Source organism: Trematomus bernacchii, unplaced genomic scaffold (assembly GCF_902827165.1).
Source record: "Trematomus bernacchii unplaced genomic scaffold, fTreBer1.1, whole genome shotgun sequence".
NCBI classification, from domain to species: Eukaryota; Metazoa; Chordata; class Actinopteri; order Perciformes; family Nototheniidae; genus Trematomus; species Trematomus bernacchii.
Window position 1 is genome coordinate 28,309 of NW_022987544.1, and position 15,952 is coordinate 44,260.

The window sequence follows — 15,952 nt, forward strand, 5'->3', positions numbered from 1 at the left end:
GCTCCCAGTCTGCATGTTTTACGTTGCTTAAGGTAAGTGAACATGAAACTATTCAGCAAAACTTTCAATAATAATCTAAGGTATTGAGTTTTTGGGATAATACTTGCATACAAATCTATAAATGCCTTCAGGTTTCTAAAATATATAATATGTGGTAAATGTAACAGTGGACCAAGCAAAGATTCACATTTTTGCATGATTTTAGTTATTGATTTTTTGCTGTCACTTAATTATACTTTTAATAAATTCAAGTCAAGCTTAGTTATATGTGATGGTAGCTAGTGAGTGCTCTTACCTGTGTGCCTCCTCCGCAACCAGACTGTATTAAAACTCTTAAGTACCTGTTCTATCTACTTTACTTTAAACAATTACAAAGACAAAATCAACTACATTTATTGATATACCAATCTTTATTTTTGTGGCCTCTTCTTCTTTTAAATTAAACTTTCAGACGTGAGATATTAAAATACAGTAATAGTAGGCCTATTGTTTATTTTTTTTAAACTGAGCCACTCCTAACAGTTAACTTCATATTTCTTATTGTCTAAAGCATTTATTACACACATGTTCCCCTCTCATATTCACAGTGTGGATCAATTGAGACGGCGTGGTGTCCAGAGAGCTGCAGAGACTTTGGGAGAAACCTCAGTGTGACGGATGTCCTGTCTGTGGGTTTGGCTGGAGAGGACTGAGGTGGAGCGGTCTTTCTCTGGGAGGAGGACCAGACCTGATGAAGAAACCACCTAACTACATCTGTGAGCCCATACTGGGCACAGCTGTCACAAACAAATGATGGTCCTGTTTGACTACACACTATTCAGTGTGCAGATCTTTGTGTTCACAATAAAAGTGTAGTTTCTTAGTGAATGTCCTGTGTTGGTCTTTAATCTCATATCAGCTTTTCATTTTCTTCTTGCCCCTCGGAGAAAACGGTGAGGCAGTTGTGTCCTTCAGGCATGTCCTCTCCTAAGAGAAATTACAAGAAACATAAAACTTATGATATTATTGCAGAGCAAGTACGTTATTTATGAAAGAGGAGTGTTTGTTTACTTAGCGGCTGTAGAAATAATATATTTTTGTATTTGATTGTGTTTTTTTAATTCATCACTTTGTACTACAAATATAATCAGATTATGAATGAACAGTATGAAGTTAATCAACGTTAAAATATATGTTATTATTAAAATAATATTCAACTGTTATCAGAACTTAGTGTAAATGTAGAATCATGCTGTTCGGTTGTCTCACTGCAAGAACCACTTTTACCACGTCTTTTACAGACAATATGTAGAGACAAATGGTAGCCATTCTCACAATGTAAAATAATAATTGCCTTAAATACATTGAAATGTGAAAGCTGACAAGAAAATCATATTGCTTGTTGCTTGGTCAAATCGAAATGTAACTTGTGGCAAGGAAGGAACACTCAACTTCCCTGATGTCAGTATTTAGTCATGTTTAATGGAATGTATATCAGTGTATTATAGTTGTTACTTTATCTATTTAAACCAGAACGTTTCTCGATTCTTTGTACAGTATGAAAGGGATCTTTGTACCTTTCACTCCATGCTGTTCACTGCTTCTAGGAATCTAGGTCTGTCTCTCGTGTTCAGCATCCTTTGGTCTGCATCACCTGGAAACTTTAAACAAACAGATAGTAAAGTAACATGTGTTGGTCACAGACTTTTTAACATGCAAACGTCATGTCATAATCTTTTTGTTGTCCTTAAAAAAAGTGCTGGATATCACAGCCCTTACTGTATCTTATCAGTTGGATTGTGTATTATTGTCTAGTTGGGGTCCTTTTTATTTTACTGTTATTTTGGAATCGTTTTTCATGAGACAGTCAAATTAAATATTTGTCCTATGCCATATTCACATTAATTTGTAACACACACGTAAGGGTAAAAGACAAACATCTTTAACAAATGTAATGCAATGAATGAGCTTAATTGTCACAGAAGCACACATAACGTCATATCTAATATTTAAAAAAAATATTTCCTTGTCACTAAAGCATTGACTATGCAATTTTTCGTCCTTAAAGGTAGGGTAGGTAAGTTTGAGAAACCGGCTCGAGATCGCTAGAATTTGAAAATACACAACCGGAGAAAATCTGCCACTTCCTTACAGAGCCCCTCCTCCAACACACACGAACGCGCACATGACCAATGAGGGCACAAGATAAGTTTGTGCCCCGATGGAAGGCTGACAGGCAGGTAGGCCATCCAATCATTTTAGACGGGCCGGCTAAAATGATTGGTCGTACTTTTTACAGTATTACGGCTTCCACAGATGACATTTTTTTATGGATTTTTTTGTCAAAGCACTTCAGATATTCATTGCTATCGGGATGTTAAGAGCATTCCATAGAATATAACAAAAAGTGTATCTCGAGCCGGTTTCTCAAACTTACCTACAGTACCCCACCTTTAAATGCAGGCATTAAGTTACATGTTCACGTTCTGCTGCCACAATAAGCCGGTTTCTCCAGTGTAATGATAATAAAATGCTAAGTAAGTATTGGTAATAATATTAATAAAAACAACAACGTTTGGGTTAGTTCGTTTAATATCATGTTAACCAGTAAGCTTCAATAATTAACTCCAGCTCAACAAACCATATTGCAATATCTACGTTAACGTTATTTCTGGAACCAACTGGAAATGTGAGATTCATATTTTTAAAATACACATCTTATAGTGAGGTTAATCTCATATACAGTACGCTGGTCTTCAACACTACTGTGACGCTAGCTGTCTGCATCGTCGAGCAGAGCAAATGTAAATTAACAATAACAATGCATACAGTAACCTAACTGCAGGGTTGCCAACTCTCACGCATCTGGCGTGTGACACACGCTTTCACTCTCAATCTCACGCTCTCACGCTGCCCAAACTATTCTCACGCCAAAAGCAAGAATACCGAAGACTGGAAACGGTTTTGAAAACTTTTGTCACGTATGCGGCTTTCACACCAGCGCTTTTCCCTTTCTAGCTCCTAGCGAGAGCTTTTCTGGTTCAGCTCCGGTTTCCCTTTTCAGCTCCCGCTCTGTTCACACCGCCCAGAGCTGCCGCTGCTGCGTCATGACGTCACAGTTTACGTCGCTGATTTTCTCCCACAACAACAACGGGCCGGGGACTGCGTCGGGTCGATGATCGTGTTGCTTTTAATCATACGAAGCCAGATTAAATTAAATAACGACTTCTCCAACCTTATACTTTTCTCCAGAGTGCCGTGGTTCATTGTTTATTAATGTGTTTCAGCGGCATTTACCGACCGCTGCAGTGCTGGCTGCTCTTCCACTGGAGTTTATTCTCCCGTTAGCTCCGGGTTAGCTCACACGGCTCTAAAGTATTCACTGTCTGACTGTCACACAAGCAGCTGATACATATCCCCAGTTCCCCTTAAGTGAATGTGTGTCAGTCTGAATTGACGCTGTTTGGCATCACAACGCTGTTATGAAAGTTTCTCTGGTATAACATGGGTGATGTTAGCATAGCAACCGAAGCTAAACTGACTACTTGCTAAGCCGTTTTCTACAGGCACATTTTACCGGCGTATTTTTCATTATGATTCTACTTGTGATAGTCGGACATGACAACCTGTACAGCCCATGTATCTCCACAATGATCAATAACAGCGAACGGATGGTCAAAGTAAGGTTTCCTGCACGCCTCGACGTAAGAGAGACGTAAGCGACGCCGCGTCATAGCTCCGAAGCTCTTGCCTCTGGACCGACAATTTTTTGGAGCTGGAAGTGAACTGCATTCCGGAGCTATGACGCGCCGCCGCTGCGGTGTGAACAGGAAAAACCGGCGCTTTTTCGAGCCGGAGCTGGAAAAGCGCCGGTGTGAAAGGGGCAGTAGTGATCGTCTTCTCAATAGAACATCTTTGATAATGTCTTCTGGCCAATCAGAATCACGATAACGGCGTGGTGTTGTTGCAGGAAGTCCCGACGGAGAATACTTTTGCGGTAGTACATCTCTATACATCGATACAACATTACGTGTTGATAGAAATCAACACATAATGAAATAAGACCCCACGGTTTGATGATTGATAGGTGTGTGGGCTGTCTTTCATTTTGACACACAGAACAATGGGGGCTATCCACCCTTATTATGTAAAGTAATTCACACAGCCTCTTCCCTCTTCTCTCTGTGAGGAGCAGCAGGTTCAGCTTTCAGAACAAAGTAACAAAAAACTAAAATGGCGTTCATTTTTTTAAATATGTCGTGTAGTAATAGATTTATTTATTTTTCTTCTCAAGAGAGTACCAGAATGTGTATTTTATGTTAGTATTTAAAAATATCTCCTGGGGGAGAATCCCCCCAGACCCCCCTGCAGGGGTTGGGTTTTCAGCATGTCAACTCTTTCACCTGTGGGGAAATTGCAGGATTGGCTCCAGGTCGCCCTTTTTATTTACTACAAGACAAATGTGCCTTTTTATTTCATACAGTTCAATTTGGATTGAGACAGGGAAATAATCTAAACCTCACGCGTGGCGTTTCACTGTCGGGGGGAGCGTGTATGTAATTACATTGCAAATACTGACTTGAGCCTGAAGTAAAAAGATATGATTCTACACTGTATTGAAGTAAACATGTATTATTTTGAATTGTATTTTAGTGAACATGTATTGTTTGAACTGTTTTAGGTAATCACAACGGTTTTGGGTAATCACATATATAGAAATGATATTCTCACTTTCAACTCACTGACCCAGAGATCCTGTTTCACACCCACACCGCTCCTTTTCACCCCCACACACAGATGTTCGTTTTAAGGTCGTTAAGGACATCCATATATGTGCACAAAGGTTTAAATGTCTGAGAAAGAATAGTTTATGTGAAAAACTCCCATGGGAAAGTAAGGGAGTGAATACCGGTGCAGAGATAAAGATTGACTTTTGACCTTGTGAAACTTTAGAATCTCACGTTCTGGTCAGAACTCTGATTCACTGTATTGAATCCGACCAGAAGTGAATCCAGCCAGTAAGGACACCTGGGGGATGTGAGCAGCTCACACAGCTCCTCCTCACGGACTCTCTAATTCGCTTTGGAGTAAAAGGGGGAGGGAAAAGTCAACTCATCTCCGCCCCAAAATATGATTATGAATACTGTTGTTTTTGTATGTAAAATGCTTTTTGGTTTGGTGAATTGGCTGGTCCTGATATCTGTGTCCGCATCGCATCACAAACCTGAAGTCAATTTCTTTTTGTTTGATGAGTTGGCGGGTCCCGACACCTTTATCCGCATCGGATCACAAACCTGAAGTCCGGAGTACTCTGTATAACTTGTATATGTGTTTGGTTTCCTACCAGTAAACTCAGATAATTGTTATAACTTTTGATTCCGGTGTTTTCAATTCCTTTCTTTATTTAATAGAGATTTCAGCCTCATCCAACGAACGGCGCGTAGCAGAGGGGGTGGCTATCAGCCACCACAATAGGTGTTCTGCTCCAACAAGTGGTGACTTGCCCGACGTGATGAGTGCTGGTCTCTAGAAAGGGACACCGATAGCCAGGGGACGGAATCCAGTCCAGGGGGAGGACACAGAGATACTGGTGACAACTAAGACCATGGCAATATACAAAAGGTGAGCAGACACCTGTTTTGACTATCAAAAATCTGTGATTGATTATACTAAAGAATTTAGAGTTGTCAGCAGCGTTCTCAGTGTTCTTAGTCACGGTGGGAAATACAATACATATTCTAGTTGGGGATATTGGGGAAGTGCTTAGAGTCGGGTATTCAGTCCTGGACCTAGAGCAAAAAAAGTGTTTGAGAGAGGCGGGTAGGTCAGTCCCGGCCCTTCACTCACTAAGTACGAAGACTGCAAGGCTGTAAAAGATGTATAGGTTAAATTCCCCGTAAGTCAAAATAACATTGATTAATACGGTTGCTTTGCAGTGCTTCAATTAAAGGCTGCAAAGGTGTAAAAAACAGATGGGTTAAATTCCCCGCAGATCATGATAAGATTGATTAATGCGGTTACCTTTCGTGGTGCTTTAAATGTATAAAATTTCTGTAATTGTTATATGGTGGGTAATAGAGGAGGAGAGAGACGCGACCTTCAACTAATTATTTGGAACGACCGAATCTCATCACAACTCTTGCTGTGGGGTTAATCAGGCTCATTATACGTGACGATAAAGAGATTTTGTTGACTGAGTTTCGACTCCTTGCCTGAAGCCGCAATCGCCGTGAGGGGTTTGTAGAAGCTTGCTTCAGGAAGTCACGCTATCTGTTGAAATATACATCGCACAATAAAAATGTGCCTGACTGTACGTATAAATATATGTAAAACTGCAATTTTTTAAGTCAAATCTGTGTAATGATTGAGAGAAAAATCCAGTAAAAAGAACTGTGGAGATAGATTTGCAGAAGACATAGAGACAGAGGCACTTCATTCGTGGTCAGCTGCTGCCCTCTGGTGGCGAACAGGGAGTGCTACAACATTCTGAGAAAATACATATTGAACATTTAGAATTAAAAGCAATAATTGCCCAGTATATTAAATAAATACAAACGAACACGTATCAACATAAGTCAGATAATATAAACGAGGTCAATCATGGAAGAAGGCTGACATTTAATGCCTGATATATAAGTAATAATAATATATAATATATAGCTGATATTAAATAACTGATGTATAAGGCTCGATATTTCTGAAAATAAGAACACCGTTAACGGCATTCTATTTCAGAAAAAGGGGGGATGGGATATACATCAGACAATATGTATGTGAGATTATTACGTTTTTAAGAGAAATGTATCAATTTAAAATACTAGCTTTGGCTATTTTTTGTTTTGTTTTGTTTGTTGCTTTTAAGAGAAATTGATACATTTAAAATAATCTAGCTTTGGTTATTTTTTGTTTTGTTTGTTTGTTCCTTTTTTGTTTTATTTTTGTTCTATTTTTTTATTTTTTATTTTTTATTTTTTATTTTATTTTTTGTTTATTGTTTTCTGCATAGTCTCTTGTCCACACTCCAGTCTAGTTGGTGCCGCCAATAAACACTAAAGAAGTAGAAGAGATGAGTTCAAAACCATATTTCCAGCAACTTAAGGGCTTGGTATGAGACTTCTCCACACAGGTTGCTGACGCCAAAGGGGGACCCGAGAAACACAAGGCCAACACAGCAGATTACGTCTGGTTGAAGGCCATCAGGCCTAAGTGGCTCAACCCCAGGTTTTCCGGCCCCTACAGAGTGACCCAAAGGACCTCCCATGCCGTCCGCCTAGATGGAAAGGGAGACAACTGGTACCACTGGAGCCAGTGTGCGGTCGGGAAAAACACCTGCGAGGACCCTAGACGACATCAGGACAGATCTGGCCCTCGTCAAGGCAGTCGACCCGGAAGCCGCCATCAGCGGACCGGAGGAGGAGGATCGGGAGGACATCTCTCCAGCAGTCGAACCGGAAGCCGCCATCAGCGGACCGGAGGAGGAGGATCGGGACATCTCTCCAGCATCGACCCGGAGGCCGCCATCAGCGGGCCGGGGGAGGACAATCCGGACACATCTCTCTAGAAGGCAGCTCAGAAGCCGCCGTCAGCGGGCTGGGGGGACGAAGACACCAGCAAACCAAGACGGCACAGAGAACTCCATTTCCCGCTGAAACAGGTTGATATAGCCGGTGTGGAACTTTGTCTGAAGAATCCTTTTTTTGGAGGAACTTTCAACTTTATTTTTATATCCCATAATTTAAGGGATTTGTATTTTTTATTCTACAGAACTATGTGTTACCAAAAGAGGGAAAAGTTTAATAATGTCTTTTCTAATTTCTGTGGCTACTTTTATTGCCATTTTAGTGACATGTGGTTGTTGTTGTGTGCCTTGTATCCGCTCATTGTGTGTTAGACTCATCAGTTCCACCATTGAGGGAAAAGTGCCCTTTCCCCTTGGTACCGAATGCACTTGTTGGCCTATGCGTCGGAGGGGGAAGAGTAAGATGACTCAGCCAACAAGGACGAACTTTTTTAGACATATTTTATTCTCCCTCCACTGTCATAAAAAGTTGTTGTTGTGGACTGTTCCTAAAGGTTTAAAGTGCTCTAAATCCCAGCTTCTGATGGATTTATATAAATGTTGGGACAGACACAGTAAGAAAAAAAAAAAAAATGACAGTGGTAATGTTTCAAATGCTATATGTTGATCTCGTGAGGTGAGATCAAAAGAGGGATTGAAGTAAAAAGATATGATTCTACACTGTATTGAAGTAAACATGTATTATTTTGAATTGTATTTTAGTGAACATGTATTGTTTGAACTGTTTTAGGTAATCACAACGGTTTTGGGTAATCACATATATAGAAATGATATTCTCACTTTCAACTCACTGACCCAGAGATCCTGTTTCACACCCACACCGCTCCTTTTCACCCCCACACACAGATGTTCGTTTTAAGGTCGTTAAGGACATCCATATATGTGCACAAAGGTTTAAATGTCTGAGAAAGAATAGTTTATGTGAAAAACTCCCATGGGAAAGTAAGGGAGTGAATACCGGTGCAGAGATAAAGATTGACTTTTGACCTTGTGAAACTTTAGAATCTCACGTTCTGGTCAGAACTCTGATTCGCTGTATTGAACCCGACCAGAAGTGAATCCAGCCAGTAAGGACGCCTGGGGGATGTGAGCAGCTCACACAGCTCCTCCTCACGGACTCTCTAATTCGCTTTGGAGTAAAAGGGGGAGGGAAAAGTCAACTCATCTCCGCCCCAAAATATGATTATGAATACTGTTGTTTTTGTATGTAAAATGCTTTTTGGTTTGGTGAGTTGGCTGGTCCTGATATCTGTGTCCGCATCGCATCACAAACCTGAAGTCAATTTCTTTTTGTTTGATGAGTTGGCGGGTCCCGACACCTTTATCCGCATCGCATCACAAACCTGAAGTCCGGAGTACTCTGTATAACTTGTATATGTGTTTGGTTTCCTACCAGTAAACTCAGATAATTGTTATAACTTTTGATTCCGGTGTTTTCAATTCCTTTCTTTATTTAATAGAGATTTCAGCCTCATCCAACGAATGGCGCGTAGCAGAGGGGGTGGCTATCAGCCACCACAATAGGTGTTCTGCTCCAACAAGCCCCACCACTGTATGGGTTAGCCCTACCATAGATTACCCAACAAAAATACTCTGGAGCCGCAACTGCCGACCCGTATTGCGCATGCGCAGATCTAAGATCCAGTAGAAATGATAAAAAAGTAAAAGTCTGCTGCTTATTGTTCTACTAGGCCAAAATAGAGTCAAAGAGTATATGAGAGTGAGAGTGTGTTAATTAATATATTTGGCAGTTTGGAGTAAGTCTATAGATTTGTTTGTGTGTGTGTGTTTCATGTATAGTAGGGATGTTAAGATTCACCGATTCGCATCGGTGCACCGGCATAAACGTTCAAGATGCGAGTGCACCGGTTGAAAGAGTGCACATCGGCTACAGTTTGGGTTGAACTCGCGATGCATCGATTGTAGCGTCTTTGCATCGGTAAAAAAACGATTCATTAATATAATATCCCCTCATCTTGTCAGCACTCAGCAGAGACGATCTTTGATCTTTGCTTCGCCACTACGGAGGCCGAGAGTCTCAGTTATCAACACACATGGAAGTCGAGGAGAAAGAGAAACACAGCGCACCGAAAAATACCTACAAATCAAACGTTTGGCAACACTTCGAATTTTTCAACGCTTTAAAGTACACAAGTAGTACGAGGAACTTAGCGACGCACATAGAGGCAGCATGGGGTCTGCGGCTGAAAAGAGAAACCTGAAAGTTAGACATGAGTTCAATCACTCAGTGAGGTGTTCTGTCAGTGAGAGTGGTGTTTAGTTTACAACAGCCTGTGACTGCCAATAATAGTTTAAATGTCTTCCTTACAATTGTAAGCAGTTATGAAATACCTGTTTGTGAAAGGTTATTTTCTTTATTGTTCCTATAGAAACCACTGCTTTCTGCTCACTGGTGAGTTAGCCTATGAATGAGTGTTAAGCACATCAGGCTGGCAGTTGTATGTGCATTGCACTATGGTAGTTGTTATTTGCACATTGTTAATCCTGGGCATCCTTAAATTGTTTAACTATGAGGTGTTATACAATTGAACTGTACTCTGGAGACAGAGAACACTACTACACTTGTGAAAAGGCCAGTTTGTGAAAGGTCCAAGTGTTTGTTTTTTTTAAGGTAAAAAAGAAACAGCATGATGGGATGTGCAGTACTAGTAGAGAGAAGCAAATATGTGAAGCACTTTTTTGTTAATGTATGATTTGCTGCATATAAGGAATAAAACAAAATCCTCTGTCGTACCATATTGAATTGTATCATTATTTTGCATCGTGTTGAATCACATCGTATCGCCCCGTATCGCATAATGTTGAATCAAATCGTATCGAACTGTATCGCAACAGGGGTGAATCGTATCGTATCGCATCGCCTGGTGTTTCAAAGGTATCGTTAATGTATTGTATCGTTGGTAGCGTATCGAGATGTGCATCGTATCGAGATGCGCATCGTATCGGCCTCAGTGATGGAGATGCACATCCCTAATGTATAGGCCTCTCACGATAATTAATTTTGTTGGATACATTTTCCCGGAAATTATTGCGATAAACGATAATATTGTCGGCACCGTTGTATGACCATTTTAGACCACTGACATAATGATAATATATAATAATAATTCAAGTACACCCTTTCAAACTGCTAGTCACATCCTCATGTAAATGGCAATTTATCGAGGTCAGAAAAGTTATCGAGTTCATTTTTATTTATCGTACGATAAGTCAATTAATTGCTTATCGCGACAGGCACACAATAAAACAGTGGAAACAAACATGTTTGACTTTCATTAGTGAATGAAACTGTGTGCCCTTTATACTGTAGTCTGTGTCCATTATTGTGTATTTGTATATATTGTATATATATCCTATATGCTAAGGTCCCGCTGCTGACACGATAGCAGTCATTTCGTGCGCATATGTGTAATTAAACCGAATTAAACCCATGATATTAAAATCTCACTCCAGCCAGGTACCCAAAGTTGGCAACCCTGACCTAACTAGCAAACTATCTAATGTACGAGGATGACCTTATTTTACCAACCTCACACAGAAGCCTTTTGTTCTACAGTATAATCCTTCTTAATGTTTTACACTTCTCTATTATGTACTTCTATATTATGTTTGAACTTGGATGCTACGGATAGCATCGTTAGCACAGACGTAGCTTCTTCTCGCTCAAATGCTAACTCAAGTCTAAACATTCACAAAGTGCTTGAATTTCACTTACCGAAGAAACTGCATTCATGGACGGTCTGTTTTAACCGCAGAGCCATAAGATAAGTCCGATATTTCAATGAAGAATACTCCACCTGGCATCAACACAACAAACACGTCCGAGTTCAAGTTGTGTTCTCCGGATCAGCAAAGCAGCTGAGCCCCTGTCTGGAGCTAACGGAGCTAACGGAGCTAGCAGAGCGACCACTAGCAGTTTGGTTATTCCGTTTCATTACAATGACTTCCGTTACAGCAAGAATCCCCCTCACACACATAGGTGAAATACATGCACATTCCCTACTGAGAACCTTTCAGTAAAATGTTTTCAGGACTGTGTGTGTGTGTGTGAGGTTTTCAGTAGTGAATGTGAGAGTATTTCAGTAGTACGTGTGTGAGGTTTAATTTTCAGTTGTGTGTGTGAGGTGTTCAGTAGTGAATGTGAGAGTATTTCAATAGTGTGTGTGAGAGGTTAATTTTCAGTAGTAAGTGTGTGAGGTTAGTTTGAATGTTGTCCTACACGGCCCTTCATACAGTATGTTTGTTTGGGGCAAAATGACCCAAAGTCTGCTCAGTTATGTCACCTGTATAACAATTTGATTTTAAAGTTAGAGCACTCTCCAACAAGACAACTTGAAATGCCATAAATAAAATAATATAACTTTAAATTAATACCGATATTGAAGTCATAAAAAGCATATTTATTGACAGTCTTTATATATATTATACTATAACTATATAACAATTTACTGTATTATACGACTGTAGCCTATATTATACTCGAATGTAGTTTTCATTATACTTTGTGTTATATTGATGTATATTATGTAAATAATTCTGCTACCTTATGTCATACTAATGTCATAATTCATCACCTGTATCCCCAAAACATGTTCAAAAACCTTAGATATCGTGTGTCAACTCCAAGCAATTCAGCAATTTTTTATTATTTTAATTAACTTTATTCATATGAGACCTTTAATACACATTTACAAGGTGCAATCCAATAAAAAAAGAACACATTTTTATGAAAATAATTTTTTTTCTGGTACAGTAATGTTATGTTTTTCTTGTGGACACTTAAAGGTCCCATGTCATGCTTTTCCGGTTATTACCCGTCCCCTTGTGTGTTATGAAGGTTTTTATGCATGTAAACGGTCTGCAGAGTCAAAAACCCTCAAAGCAAACCCTGTAGGGAGTAAAACTCTAACACAGAAAAGACCTCCCCAAAACGCCTCGTTGGAGATTTCTCATTTTCCAATGTTTTCTTCCTGGGTATCATTACGTAGGGATACCCAGTAGCCACGCCCAGAGCTATGGCTGCACCCTCTGCCAGGTCGAACATATATACTGTTGGAAGCTCAGGTTCAGTTCAAAACTGTATCCAGTCATGCCAACGAGGGTTTGTTTCCTGTCTTGTGAGGGGAAATCTTCAATGTATGCCTTACCAAGGGCAGAACCACGACGAAGTCAGTGGTTGAAATTTCTTGTTAACACTGTTCCTTCAGATGTTCGAGCCGGTATTGTACTGTGTGCGCGGCATTTCACGGACCAAAGCTTCGCAAACATTGCAGCGATTCATGCCGGATATGCACAGCGTAGGACACTGAAGGACGATGCTGTTCCTACTTTGTTTGGACCAGCGGGAGATTCGGGTACACCTGTAAGTATGCATTGTTGTTTGTGTATTTATGATGTTTAAAACAAACAAGGTATCTACCACGACTGTTTAAATGGGTAAATGTTTTTTGGGCTGCTAAGCCATTGACACAGTGCTAACTGGGCTAACTAAGTTGCTAGCGTTTCCATATATCAACTCCAATGTCAGTAGATGGCCTTACATGTATCTCATAGCAGGAGAATGTCTGCATTCACACACAAAATAATCATAGACAGTATACTTCGGGTGATTTACCGTACGGTCAGTCGCGAAACTTAGTTACATTATAGTTGGCGTTCCTAGCGTGTATGCTACCGAGCTAAACAAGAAGGCTACCAAGAGCTAGACATACTAGGGAAAACATTGTTTTTATGCCAGCTACAATGAATGACCAAACGTAGCAGACTACCCGTATAAGATTGCAATTGTAAACATGTTCTTGCTAGCCTAATATGAACGACTAGCTGTTGTTCATAGTAGGTTGGCATATTACACTGAACAACTAGCAAACGTAGGTTAGCATATTAATCTAGCTGGCAAGCTAACGAACCTAAAACAACTACATTTCTCTAATATTTTGTGATTTGCATTTGATTTGGTCCAGCCAGATCAGGAAACTCCTGGCGTATCCGGCGGACAACACATGACGGGATGAACACTCTGATGCCTCGTCCTAAAAAGCCCCGGCACCAGCTTACAAAGCTTCGATAGACAAGATGCCGAAAACGCCTATAAGGGGAGGAATGGATGATATACAGTGTATATATGTATATTTACACATGTTCATTTTGTACATTTCTAAAAATAAAGTTGGATGGAAATACTTAGTAGCCTTTCTTCCCTGAATTATTTGCTCCTATAACATATCATTGTTGATGTTCCGCTCAGAGCCGAAAAAAGCACTGTGTTAGACATGGGCGGAGCCTCCCTGGTGGTTAACTAATCAGAACAGAGTGGCCGAGCTGACCAATCGGAGCACACTGGGCTCACAGGGTGGTGGGGGCAGGAGCTCCAACAAGCCGTTTAGGACAGAGAGTGAATACACATACTATACAGAGATGCTGGATGAGAAACCAATGTGAGTTTGGAAAATTGCACAATATAAATCTATTCTAGTATACCTCAACAACGGAATTATGATCAGTAGAAATGGCCATGACATGGGCCCTTTAATATAACCCAACTTGTATGAAGACAAAAATGACTGTCTTTTGTATAATAATATGTATCTCCTGTTTTGTGCACAGTAACTTGGGTATTTGTTTATTATTAGGAGTTTAGCAGAATACCATTACTGTGTGTGCACTGCCCTCAAGTGACCAAAGGCAAAAACTGCACCCATTTCAGAAAACAAATATATCATTACAACTATATTTTATTTTGATATAACAACAACTAAAAGTGAATCTTAACAGCCGAACGATACCCAAACACGAGTATGACTAAAGAAGCCAAATAAAAGTTTGCTCAGGAATATTATTGATTATTCTTTAAGATAAGATATAACTTAATAAACCCCCAAATAAATGATTCCTTCAGAGATTGCTTGAAAATGAAAAACACAGCATCAGAAAGGAAAACAATAAATCAAAAGTGTACAATGAGTTATATACTGTGTTACATGAGCAGCAGTGTGTTTAGGGATTAAACATTGAATAAAGTACAGTCTTAATAAAATCCCAAAATAAACAGCACATTTTAAAATATAAACATTTCAATAGAGTCACAATAAAGGTGAGCGAAATGTCGTAGAAATAAGAAACTATAGAAAGTAATAATGATCACAATATTTAAGGTATATATGGGCGGCTGTGGCTCAGTGGATAGAGTGCTGGACTTCGAATCAGGGGGTAGCAAGTTTGCAGTCAGCATGTCGTTGTGTCCCTGAGACACTTCACCCCAAATTGCTCCTATGGGGATTGTCCACAGTACTGAATGTATGTAAGTCGCTTTGGATAAAAACGTCTAACAAATGACACGTAAAGGTAGTATTTGGACATACAAATAATTATGATTTTTTTGCCATATGTGCATTTTCCCCTTAATATAAAGTTGTTGTTTTTTCTGTTTTTGTTTTAACCATGAAATGAATAAGTTTAGAAATACAAAAATATCCATTCAGTACTTTATTCTACTTTACAATTGCTCTCCCGGTGCTGCTGCAACACACACATTTTAAAGAAAAAGCTTTATCTTGTTGTTTTCAGGAGTAAGAGACAAGTTGACACCTTTCCTGTTAATGGGCTCTCTCACCACTCCCACTTCCCATCCTGTCAGTCCTTTAAGGCAGCGGTTTTCAAAGTGTGAGGCGCGCCTCCCCTGGGGGGCGCCAGAGAGCTTCAGGGGAGGCGCAGCGTGAGAAAAAAATAACGAGAAACAGTGAAATCTAGCTAGTTAACTTCAGCTAACTTTATGCGAGCGGCAACATGGATCGATTTTTAGTGAAGTTACCTAAAGTGAAAGAGGAGACAGCGTCTGGTAGAAAACTTCAGCTTTGTTTTGAAATAAAAGTTGTGGCTCATCAGACATTTATGAGAGAAAATCCCTAATGTCCGAGTGCAAGTGAATGCAGCACAAGACGCGAGCCTTGTAACCCCTCCCCCGGCCCTGGCGCGATCGAGGAAATGTGATTGGCGGCGATTTCCTTTGAACGGGACGGCGCATTCGGACCCCAAGTAGACGGAAGGAATGAGGTATTTGCGGTCTACAATGACAGAGAAGAGACTGTGAAGTGTGGCTGTACTCAGCATTGAATCAAAACGCACTAAAGCTTTAGATCTTAATACGTTTGTGAGGCATTTTGCTGAACAAGATGGTAATCGCCGTATTCAGCTGTTAAAGGCATGCCAACTTGATGCTCACGGATGACTCGATGAGCATAAAACACTGTTAAGATGATGACCTTACGTGTGTAAATATATTTTTTTGTTTGTGGGGGTCTGCCCCCAAAAAACTGTTTTAAGTCCTGAGAAAGTCAAATAAGACGGTGTGTAAAACTACACTGCCCAGCCAAA